The sequence below is a fragment of the Bacillus rossius genome, chromosome 12, assembly GCF_032445375.1.
Source record: "Bacillus rossius redtenbacheri isolate Brsri chromosome 12, Brsri_v3, whole genome shotgun sequence".
NCBI lineage: Eukaryota > Metazoa > Arthropoda > Insecta > Phasmatodea > Bacillidae > Bacillus > Bacillus rossius.
This window is the reverse complement of record NC_086339.1, coordinates 37,284,159-37,296,247: the sequence shown is the minus strand read 5'-3', so window position 1 is coordinate 37,296,247 and position 12,089 is coordinate 37,284,159.

Sequence of the window (12,089 nt, the reverse complement as noted above, 5' to 3'; positions counted from 1 at the left end):
CAGGGAGCAATTTACCTACCGTAGCGAACTGCTCCCTGATGATGGCGGACTGCAACCGTCGACCGAAAAGTCGGTGAATTATTTTGTGCCAAGGACACGGCTGCAACCCAGAAAAGCCAAGCTGCTTCAGACAAAAGGCCGCGTGAAAGCCTGCGAACATCATAGGTGCTTGTGGGCCGAAGAACTATTTCTTGGTTTCCAGAAGGAATCTTTCGTGAAAGCGCGGGGGGAATAACGCGGTGCGCGTGGACGCGCCGACGCGCCCAAAACAACCCCCCCCCCCCCCAATTCACCCCCCCCCCCCTTTTACAAACATGAGCTGGGCGCCTCTCCCCGCGGACAGCTGCCGGCCTGACCCGGAGGGAACTCTGCAGGCGCGCAAGAAGTCCCGAGCCTGCAGCGAGCAGGAGGAGACCTGTTCCCCCAACTCCCCTCCCCACTCCCCCCCGGGCCCCTGAAGCCCAGGACCGGAACTGAATAGGGGAGACATCCGGTTCTCCAGCCGGGGCCCACTACTTAGGCGCATTAATACAGGGGCCGGATGGAGCGCGAGCAATCAAAGGCGCGAGGTACGCTCGCTTCCGCGCGCCCTCCACGTACAGTCTCTTCCGCGGGCGACACCTGGGCGGCACCGCGCGTACCGCAACTCGCGCCAAGCGCATCGGTGCGCGGAGAGAGAAAAAATTATCTACTTCTACGAATGGTTCCATTGTAAAGCAGTTGCCAAGGAGAAACAGGTTTGCACACCACAATAAAGGCATTGTAACTTTGCATGTGCGAAATACTTTTTTCGACTTTTCTAAAGAAAATAGGCCCATAAATGTACCCATATTTTAATTGATGTTTCATTCAAACATGATTACTTAAACCGCGGAAAATGTAATAGAATACTCAATAAAATGGACTTAAATAGGTTTTATTAAGCGTAGTCAATGCTGGTTTACAAATAACTTTAACTATTTGGTCACAAATAAGATTTGTTTATTTTTTATGTACCGAAAAGAATTTTTTACGTGGAAAAAAGGCTTTTGGTAGGTATGATTTCTTGAAAATGTAACGGAAATCGATGAACTAAAATGTGACATAAATGGGGCACCAACGTGTAGCAACATAAACCCGTATACCTATACCTATAGTCACTTTCGTAAATAATAAAATGCATACCAAAGTATTGGTGTGTGAGCCAAATGAATCTTTATAATAGCGAAATTTCCCTGATATATATTTGGTAAATAAAATAGTAATAGTAAAAGTTAATCTCAAGTTATAAAATACCTACGAATTCTGACATTACAATAATATAATACATATTCTCCTTGTAATATGTCAACGGGCAGTTGAGCGCGCGCTTGTTAACAAAAGGATGTGATTCGAATCCTTCACTGATTTTTTCCCTTTTCTTAATAACACTATACCTAATATCATATCATAATAATGTTGATTCAGCTCAGTAAGAGTAAGTTTTTTTTGTAGTAATTATTTAAAGACTGATTTCATCAGTTTAAGCAAAAACAAATATACAAACATGTACTTAGTACCTACTGCAACCTAACTGCAACCTAACTTCTAACTTGTGTGAAAACATTACAGTATGAATTTGAACCAGATTTGTAGTATTTTAATAAACAATTTCTGGTTGAAAATTAGATCCAAAGACAGGGTTAAAGATTTTTTTCAAGTATTTTTCTGCTTTCTTCAGAGTCGTTTCTAATAGTTTGAAATGTCGGTTTGTTCTGTGCTGCCATCTGCGGGTGATGATGACATGCAAAGTTTACGATTCAGGCAGCGAATTCTAGCGGCGAGCGCAGAAAGTGTGTGATGCGCGTCTGGAAATTTCGGTATTTACTTGAAAAGCGAAAATTTTATGGATCAGTATATTTATCCCACATGCCATTATTTTTAAATAATTGTACTAAATTTCGTATTATAAATTTATTTGCAACATGATAACGCATGAATTAGCTCGTTACCGAGGTCAGATGTTTACACATAAAATACATACAGTTATATTATTAATATTTATTTACACTAAAACTATATTTTATACAATTTTCCCAGCAATATATATTTTATATATATTTTTTTGGTCGTACGTTAAGGAGCAAGCACAAATAATTATTGTACATCATAAATTCTAAAACATGTTAAGTAGGTACATCTAATAATTCACTTATTTACTCCTAAGTCGACAACTTTGAACTTAATTTAAAACCAATAAAAATTTAATTTTAATATCGTTTCAGAAATACTTTAAAGACTCAAGCTATTGGACGGAATTTATTTATTACATTTTTCAAATCTATGGTTACTAGTATTTTTAAATAAGGGGATTTTTTAATTTAATTTTTAAATAATTTATTATTATATTTATTTTAACTTTACAACTCAAAATAGAAAAACTCGTACTTGCTGATGGATTTTTGTAAATATTTATAATTATGTTATATCAAGACATTTTTTAAAAAATCTAACTTGAAATTTACCGTCAAATACTAGTTTAAATTGAAGTACATTATTGCAGGTAATTTTTCAGTAAAGCCGTTACGTACAGACGAAAAAAAAAATATATTTTTTTTTAACTTGATACTGGTTTATGGTTACAATTTTGCTAACAATATGTAATAGTTAGAAAATCACAGACATACACATATCCTACATTTTATTTTATTTTTACCGATGTATTGATTTAAATTGATTGAACTTCTTTATGTAATCGTGGGACGGATGAAGGTCCACGTTGGAACCGGTACAGCTGGCTAATGAAATTTTGCCCGCCTCACTTTCATCACACTGTCACACACACACACACACACACACACACCAACGGACAAGTTTATCTGTCTGGAGCGTTCAACCCGCGGTTAGCCACGCCTTTGCCCGCAGTCGCAGCGCCCGCCAATCAGCGACCGCCAGGCAGATCGAGGGAGAGATATGATCAGAGCCCGCCTCCAACCCCCACTTCTTTTTTTATTTTTTTTAAACAACTTGTTATTTAATTTCTTTAAGTATTTTTTCGTTCTCTTTGCGCAACAAAACGACGTCGTCGAGACTTATGCAAACTCCCGTCCCGCCACAAGTTAGGTGTTCGTACACTGCAAAAGTAATGACTATATTGCCACCGAACTCGTAAGAGGTGAAACTTCACGGATATAGGGATACTGAGTATGCAGGGTACGCACAATATTTGAAACACGTGCAGGTTAAAAAATTGCAAGCCTAAATACAAGCGAGTGTTACATGTATGCGATTGTTATAATAATGTGAGAGCGTAGGTATGCGAGTGAGTAAGTATGCGAGGAGTGAAACTAAGGAAGTAAACAAGCGTGCAAGTATATGAGTGTGTGTCTGTATGCGTGCGTGCTATTATGCAAAACATGCCATCGAGAGCTGCTGCTTCTGCTACTCGGAGTTTTTTTTATGTAAAGTATTTTGATAGCTAACGATGTAGCTACACTATGAAGGTTCACAATTGTAGCAATGATTTTTTATGAAAAACTCTGCAGAGAGTCTTTCATTTGTCTGGCTCCGCCTTATTTCTTATTCCCCCTCCCACACCCATGTATCCAGCTCCCCACCGCTAAACGTTGCACTTTTAGTTTTTCGTTACGCTCTTGTCTCGACTCACCCTACTTGCTGCAAATAATTTCAATTTAAAAAAAATGGTAATTTTACTTAATATGAAACATTAAATATTTGCTAATACTTGGATTTTATGAGGCATCGGCCATAAAAATATTGTAAAGATTTTAGTAAAATATATTTTTTTTCCTGAACCAATACACACTAAACAAACGTGAGCAGAGACGAAAAATAGAACAGCTCTTCAATATGTTTATAGGGTACCAGATACCAACCCGCATTACGAGAAATAGATTGGTCCGTATACTAAATGGAATTCTAAACCATGATATGTAACAACAGTTCCTCATGTCGCAGGAACACATGTACGGTACCGACAACCGGCATTATAAATTAGTGTGTATTGCTTTTGGTAATTGGTTCAAATGACCAATCCTTCGTGTTATCTTCTCAGTGTGGGAAATATTCCTAAAATATTTTTTATCCAATACTCGTAATTTCTTAACTGTCTGACCTGCTTGCTTACCGGTTATGGATTCCAGCTGGTGTACAAAACTTCCCTGTGTTATTTCTAGCAGGGTAGGCAAATTATCTTAACTTGTGGAGAAAATTTCCCTCCCGAACGTAGTACTGGGTGCTGTACTGAAGGCAACAAGGAACCACAGCAGTATCAACTCACCTAAACTGTAAACAAGTGTAAATTTACGCATTCAGTGTTACTGTACCTATTTTTTACATTTTTCGACGTGTTATTCGAAAATAAAACACACAGAGTTTGTGTACTCTTACTCATTACTTGTGTGAAGTTATCACTACGTCGTGTAATTTTACACCAGATGTAGGTATATATTCTAAAAACTCAGCATTGATGTGAAAATACACTGTTTCCGTGTAAATAAACGATTCTTTTGATAATTTCACACCTACAATGACCTTGTAAAAGTACATTGACTTAATGTAAAATAACGCAGAGTGTTGTGATAGCTAATAATACACCAACATGGTTTTTGTAATTTCACACAAATGTGTGTATTTAAACACTATTAACAAGTGTAAAATCACTACAATATATTCCGGTGTGTCTGTCGGGCAACATTCCTTGCGTGATATTCCCACTACATAATGTAATTCTACACTTAATGTAGATAATATTCTTCAAACTAAACATTGATTTCAAAAAAAAAAATTTCAGTGTAAATCAACGACTTTTCTGATTGTTTTACACCAAAAATATGTTAGTTAAATAACACTCACATGAAGTAAAATAACGTTTTGATAGTGTAGCTTTCTAGTGTAGTTTTACACAAGCAGTGTGTATTTTAAAACAATATCAAGTGTTAATACACTCAAATTAATCCCCTTGTGCTTAAAATGTAAATAAATGGTGATTTTTCACCTTCAAAGAATGTGTCTTTTCACTCTAAGTGTGGGTAAGCTGTGAAAACGCTTTTAGTGTAGTTTAAGATGCAATGTAGCCATTACAGATCATAACTTAAAAATCACTAACTTTGTTAAATTTTACCCAAAAATTGATATAACTAAATCTTGTTCTGTCTGTATAAAATCAATGAAATATTTTGACTCAGACCTTCTGTTTTAATACAGTTGCGATGCAGTTGTTACTTCACATGTTTGATCGTGTACAATTACTCACAAGTCAGTGGTAAATTTCTCTTCCATCATTGGATTAAAATGACACTCAACCTAGTGAACAATTACTTTGACACAATATATAACAGCTGGAACTAAAAGAAATCTCACTTATTCCCCTGGCAGCTTATTTTCCAAATTAAAATATTGCAAGCGAAATGAAATAAATAATTGAAAGACGAAGTTTCCAAGTAATCACAATTGCTTTTTATGGACTTATCTAAAATTTTAACGAATATTCTTACTTTGAATACCTTTTTTATTTTTTATTTTCAAATTATGTAGCCTAACGGTGAAGGTCGTTGCTTTCGGAGCACGGGATAAGGGGTCGTCCATTAATCACGTGATGATTTTTTAGCAAATTTTTAACCCCCCCTCTCCCCTAGTGATTTGTGGTGAGGTTTAAGACTACCCCCCCCCCCTTCTATAAATCACATGTTTTTTTTGGTACAAAATAATTTTAAAAATTTCAGAATATTATCTTTAAATATAGGTATAATCTAATTTAATTCTGGAAAACTAAGCACAGCATGTATATTCGGGCCAAAATCACAGTCTTACTGGCGACTGGCAAGCCGACCCTGGCTACGGCGAGTCAAGGTCACGCGTCGCTTTTCAGTTTAGTAGAAATCGCGCGAAAAAAATAAATTCACGTGATATCTCTCTACACCCCCCCTCCCCACTAGTGATATTTCTTGATTTTTCCCGACCCCCTCCCCCCCCCCCCCCCCTTTCGAGCCTCACGTGATTAATGGACGATCCCTAAGGCATCTGCGATCTTGTCTCAAGCCCACGCCACCGCACTTGCGGGATTTGTAAATATATCTACACGAAGCTAAGAAATATAGGTACTACTTTGCCTAACAGTCTAGAATATTGGCAAGTGGAGTGTAGCATGGAGTGAGTGAAATGATTCCGCAAAATAATCTTGGCTCCAGACATAGCTGCGGTAAAAACGTTCAAGGATATGATCATCATCATTATGAACTATTAGAAAACCTATGTCTAGAGCCAAGATTATTTTGCGGAATCATTTCACTCACTCCAAGCTACACCCAACTTGCCCATATTCGATACCGTTTTCGCAAAATAGTATGTAGGCCCTACCTATTTTTTCTGTAATTTTTTTAGTTTTGTACAGTGTATTATTAAATTAAATTTTTAAAAATATGACAAATTTAAATTTAAATTTATCTATTAATATATTATCAAAATTAATATAATCGCTATTTTTATGAATTTTCCAAATTATACTCCCTTGCCTTAACAGCATATATAAATAAAGAATATTAAAATTATTATTGGTCCATAGAAAGTTCACATTCACAAAGCATAAAAAATGCCCAGGAAAGAATCCTACCTCGATATTAGGTACTGCGAACACCATTTTGCAGTGATACAGATGTTTTTTCTCATGTAAATTCACAAGTTTACAAATATCCGTAATTTTACAAAACAAAATTACAGTGTAGGCGTGAGCGCGCGCACCCGGCAGCTTGCGACACAACGGCGCTTTTTATCTGTTCCGTCAGAGCGGAGCTACGTCTCTTAATCATCGGCCCGGCTCCATAAACAATCAGGGCGCGCTGGAGGGGGTCGGGGGGAGAAGTGGAAGAGGGCGGAGCTAGCTGCTATCAGCACCATGGCTGCTGAGATCTGCGCATTAGCATAATTCCTGAAAGATTTGGTTCATTGCGTGTACGTGTGTGCCCGAACAATACCACGCCGACTGAACTGCTAACGGGGGTTGAAGGGTTGGCGAAACAGGAATATTTAAATACCTTTTACAAAACCGGGATTCTTTCGCAAATAAAACCCATCGACGGAGACCTACAAATTTTGAAACAGCCTGCAAGCAAGACTTCATAGTTCAGAACGTTCTTTGATTGATTCTTACAATTTATCAAATTGAAGACGTCGCAAAATTATACAAGTATTCGAAGTCTAACCTGCGTTCAAATTAAATAGCGGTAAGTATATCCGGGAAATAATACATCCAAAGAATCTGATAAGCAATCACCTTAGTCCTAAGTTTATAAAATTAACTTCCAATTTTAATGCAGGCCCTGAACGTTGAACTGTATAGGGTTTGGAAGAAGGAAAGTATATGTTTCGTCTCATAAACATTACCTACCTATCGGTTAAAATAAAACCCTTTTGCTAGGCCTGGGCTAGAATTCAGGTCCAACATTATAATGTTGATTTTCCATTAACGTATGCTATCATTACAGGCAAGTTTTGAGGTGGCATGTTATTATCAGTGATTAAAAATATATATATTGTGACACTTATAAAAATCTTTTACCGACTCGAAGACTTCCTGAAACAAACAGCAATATTTATCCCCACTAATATAACTTTTGGATTTTAAGCTGTGATAGCTAATGCTTCTTATAGTTTGACTACGTAGTGTCAATAAGTAAATTAATAAATACAATTAATAAAAAATTATATCCAAAAAGGATTTTCTTTTGGTAATAAGTTAATTTTTTTTGTCACGTGACCACTTCACGTGTCCACCTGAATTCTGCGATGTTCAAATAGCCTGGATCTGCAGTAACTTTAAACTTTAAATTTTGCGAAAAATATCTACAGACGTGGCTAATGTTATGGTGGATTAAACACTTACTACAGAAGTCATCCAACTCATGTACGCAAAGTTTTCGCTGGTAAAAACTCTCTTTCTGACTTACCTAAACGCCTTGTACACAAGCAGTTCATGCCAATATTATAAAACTGTAGAATGAACCTGTAAGTCGTGATTCAGATGTCACAGGGAAAAATAAAATCGTTACAAATTGTTCGTGAGATTATTTAAATTAACCTACATGAAAAACTAAATATCTCACTTTGTTGAAGACGTGACGTTAGTTTTACATAAAAGTTTTTTTCTTTCGTTGAAAGTGAATCAAGACAAATATACTAAATTATCTCAAACAGATTTTCCATTACAAACCTAAATTTTCAACTCCAATACCATATTATATCAAATATTTATTATTATGTATTATACAGTTAGAAATAATTGATTTTTAAAATCACGTCTTTAGGACCAGATAAAAAATACGTGTGCCAACATATAAGAATTTGTTTTTGATTCACTTTGGCGTCAGACCCTCCATGTTATCTAAATGCACGTTCCTGTACCCGGTAGATCTGTTCAATATTTGTTTCTCCGACGTGTTTGCGATTTGAGGTTATGATGTTAGTTGGGGGTTGAAAAGACGTTCCATTTAAACTGGACTTTAACTTCTGGACTTCCAGGCGTGTCAACATGTTGACACTGGCCCCGTCGGTGCCAGTCATTGCAATTTCGTGGAATTTCAATGTCGGACACCGCCGGGAAATTTTGAACTCTGGGTCATGTGCGTCGTGTCGCTGCCTTATCTACGGCTGGGTTGATCCACAATCAGCGCTAGTGGAGCTCGTGTAAATGTTATTGTTTCGTATCGTATGCTTATAAAAGTTACGAGCACCTCTGACGGAAATCGTAGTCTGAAGCTGGGATGACGAAAATACTAAAATTTTTTACAAACGGGAAACCTTCATTTGGACAAACGACAGGACAGTTTTTGATTATTTGACTTTTTTTTTATGTTTCCTAGCATTGAACGGTGTTTTCAATAAACAGATTTTTTAACCGAGAATTCACATCAAATACACGAAGATTTATTTGAAGCCCCAAATAACTGTATCGTCGTGGAAACTATGTACAGTTAAACCTTGTACATCCGTGCCAAGTGGGACCAAAGGCAATCCGCAAAATCGAACATCCGTATAATCCGGGTAGTATGGGTAATAATAAACAAAAAATCCTTTAATATGCAGACTTACTGTTAATTATGATAAAAAAAGTTTTCTAATAAAAATACATAGTATACATTCTCTATATTTTTTACAAGATATTAAAAAAAATACAAATTTTCACATAATTTATTAAAATTTATCAATGTCCCCTTCTTCTGTTTCAAACATACATGGCGTTTGAATGATGTATGGTCACGCAAGCGCTTTATCGTTAGTGGCCAGAAGCTTATGCACTTCCTAACCAAGAAACCACCACCATTGCGCATGCACCAGTAAAAAAACTTCATTTTGCAGATTTAGGGTACAAATGGAGCTCTACTCAGACCGAGGCCGCAATTTCGAGTCGACAATATTATATACTATAATATTTGGCGTATAGTATACAATACTTTAAAACATTTTTAAATCCAAGTGATTGGTGAGCAGACATTTTTATGTACAATTGTTTATTTGTATTGTATATATTAGTAATAAATAAAACTGTAATAAAACTTAATTGGGATATCCCTTACGAACCCATTTCTCCCAAAATAGGTTCGTAACAATTTATAAATTCAATCGCTTTTTGCGGAGCTCCGAAGTTCTAGGGCAGTACAAGTACCCATCTGACTATTTTTTTCGGTGCCTAGACTGTCGTAATTATAGACAGGTATAGGCCTGTACCGATTATTTTCTTCTGGCGTGAAGCCGACATCAGTTTCCGATTAACCAACAGACCTCTCAAACACTGTTAATGTTGGTTAAAGGTCATGTGCGTCTGTTTCAGGAGATTTCCAACAGAAACTTTTTTTCAGTTTTTTTTTAGAATTTATGCAATGAAATAAGTAATTTATTGCCAAAGATATTCAAATGCACAAGGAAAAGATTTAACACACGTTTTGTTGAAACTTAGACGTCTAAAGTTCTACAAGATTTCATAACATCAACAAGGCTCTACGTGCATTCGTCATGATGACGTTTTATGGCCAGTTGCACAGTTTTGCTTTTCGATCCACGATCCAATGAAATTCGTCCAAGAATGATCGAACGATCATCCCTCTGAACGTCGCGCCAACATTTTCTGGCAGCAGGATCTTCGCTCACATGACCCTGAGTTCATAAGTTTTAAATCTGCGGCAATAGGCGGCAGCAGTGCCGAAAGTCTGGAATGACATGAGCTCGCTACAACCGAGTGTGCCGTTGCAAGAAAGTGGTTGATGTTTCCGCCACAAGATAGTGTCTCATGTGGTCTATGCCCCGTCTCTAAAAATATTTAGTTACGACTAAAAAGCACAAACCAGTATTCAAAAGCTGTCGAAAAAAAAATTATGGAATTAGAATAGGGATTTTTTTATATTAAAAAGACTATATTTAATACTAACTGAAGTACCCGGCGTTGTCCGGGCTAAACACTTCGTGAAGATGCTTCTATGTCAAATAATGACTTAAAAATACAACTTTGCATTATCGTTGCCAGGGATACGAAGAAATCATTAACATTAAATTTTGTGATACATGTTACAGTGCAATATGGACTTTTTAACGTCTCCAATAGCCCCTTTGTGAGCTGATTTCCATAAAAATCTGTTGTTTTTCGGATGCCTATGAAGCCTTTGATGCCTAAGTGCCAAATCTCAAGTCTGTTGGTCTTATGTAGTATAGTTCCGGAGATTTCGTGATGAGCGAGTGAGTGAGTGGTGTTAGGCTTCACACAAAATTCACAACCCCTTTCATCCCCCTTGGGGGATGAATTTTCTAAAATCCTTTCTTAGTGCTCACCAACGTTACACATGGAACTCCTGTGCAAATTTCCATGCTTCTAGAGCCCCACTGATTTAAGCTGCGCGTTGTCTGTCAGTCGCTGTTAGAGTATTGTCGAGTATATAAAAGTAATTGTAACGGAATACATAGCTTTGTTAAAGTATTAAACTAATTATCACGAGCATTGTAAACACTTAAAATGTGGATATTACTTGTAAAATGTAGTTGTAACGCTGGAAAAAGCGGAAATTTTTCATACACGTATTAATAGAGAACGGAAAAGTTCGCGAATTCATTTCGCGATAGGCTAAAATACAAATAGGCCTAGTTATGCCTCAGTGCTGCCTCTGCTATTGGCTCGCAACTCACCTGAATGACTCTGGGCCAATTAGAAACACCAAACCAAAGCTTTATCGAATCACAGGCTGCTACGTTGGGACGTCTCACAAGACAGCAGCCAATGAGTCGGTGGAATTTGACCGAGTGTACGTATAACTATGGAGTTCATCCTACAGGGCATTGAACCCGCGAATTTTTCCGGTCCCTACGTATTTAACATGATCTATAATTTAGTAATCATTCTCTAATTGTTATGCCTGATTACAGAAACAGCCTAAATAAAGTCCGTTATAATTCCGACCACGTGTGCTGGCGCTGTGTCGAACTGAGACGACTTGTCAGTGACCGCCAGTATTGTCGATGATCTTCCCTCGGCGCCAACAACCCAGCCGTGCCACGGGCAATGCGGTCGAACCGAGATGAAACCAGTTTGTGAATCAAGATCAGAGCCTGAAATCTAATGTAAATTTTATTTTGCAAATACAACAAAAATATTTCACGTAAAATCACATATATCTGTAATTTGGTACATTTACATGAAAGCAACTGTAATACTACAAATAAAATTGTTTGCAGTAATACTTACTAGGTTCGGATTCTTACGCGAGCATTTATGCTTTGTGATGTCCCATCACCTTCAACAGTTAAAGTTATTTGTAAATCGTTCCCTGAATAGCTTTCCAGTGTTAACTGCGCACATTAATAAGCATAATAAAAAAAGGGTGTTGTCTGTAAAGTCGGTTTACGGACGATAATTTTACGTGATAATGTCATAAGAAAACATTGATGAAAAATTGCATACTTCTTAATTTTCAAATATTATTTACAGTTTTTGCAAATTTAATTTAAATAATTTGTTCAAATATAATCACGGACAATTAGTTAAAGAAATAAACTGAAATCAAATCAATGTCAATAAATTGTTAATGTGAAATGACTAAATTGTACAAATAAATAAAAAAATTTTAATTGCT